The sequence below is a fragment of the Austrofundulus limnaeus genome, unplaced genomic scaffold (genome assembly GCF_001266775.1).
Source record: "Austrofundulus limnaeus strain Quisiro unplaced genomic scaffold, Austrofundulus_limnaeus-1.0 Scaffold4416, whole genome shotgun sequence".
Classification (NCBI taxonomy): domain Eukaryota; kingdom Metazoa; phylum Chordata; class Actinopteri; order Cyprinodontiformes; family Rivulidae; genus Austrofundulus; species Austrofundulus limnaeus.
This window is the reverse complement of record NW_013956818.1, coordinates 1,740-2,665: the sequence shown is the minus strand read 5'-3', so window position 1 is coordinate 2,665 and position 926 is coordinate 1,740. Positions and strand designations below refer to the sequence as shown.

Genomic DNA, 926 nt, shown 5'->3' with positions numbered 1-926 from the left:
TCTTGTACCAGGTCTAACATCTGGGCCCCCCTTTAGACATCTCCTGGGTGCGCCCCTGCTCCTAGTGTTCTTATTACTTTCTAAACAATAAAATCAGGAAAAAAAAATGTTTTCTAAACTTTACAATGAAAGAAAATGTTTTCGCCTCCATGCTCCAGTAGCTGTGCAGGTACCTGAGTCCCACCTGTGCAGCCCATCATACTTACATACAGCTGGGACACCGGGGAGTCGTAGAAGTACATGGGTCTGGGCAGGGTCAGCACTCTGGACGTCTCATCGTCGCCCTCCGGCAGGACCAGGTCTCCGCTCGAAGGACCGAAGGGGAACAGGTCGGTCCGGTGGATGGCTCCGACCAGCCCGCAGCTCCAGCACAGCACGGCCGCAGCCAGCATCGCTCCTCCGCTCATGTCGGCGCCCAGGAGGCTCTGAGACCCAGAGAGGAGCGGCCGGACTCAGGCAGGGGGAGCGGGAGAAAGGAGGAGAACCGTGCCGGCCCCTCAAACAGAACTGCACGGGGAGTGGGGCGGAGCCAAGGAGGTGATTGGTCAGGGTGTGGGGGGTTGAGTGACAGCTGGAGGTGAACATCTGGTTAGGATTAAAGTAAAGACAAATAGGTTTTTACATCCGGATGTAACTGATACTGTTTCTGAACTCTCACAAATAGGAAACTTTAAAAATATTTAACACGACATAAACTACAAAACTATTTAAAAAAATTCATCTTCCAAGTTTTACTAAGTTTTTCCATAGATTAATGAAGCCAAACTCCTGTCCTGATCCAAACACACCGAAACTCGAGCGCCATCTGATGTTTGAAGTCAAAAACTGCAACACAATCAACAGCTTCTGAATTAAAAAGAAAAAAATTGTATAGGTCTTCTGGACGGGTTCTTCTCTAATGAAACGTTTCGTCTCTCCTCCAAGAG

At 49.2% G+C, this 926-nt stretch overlaps 1 pseudogene; it reads right to left on the bottom strand.

Annotated features, from left to right (window-relative positions):
• Positions 1-206: 206 nt before the first annotated feature.
• LOC106512129 (nidogen-2 pseudogene) lies at positions 207-488 on the bottom strand (annotated as a pseudogene).
• Between the last annotated feature and the right edge of the window lie 438 nt (positions 489-926).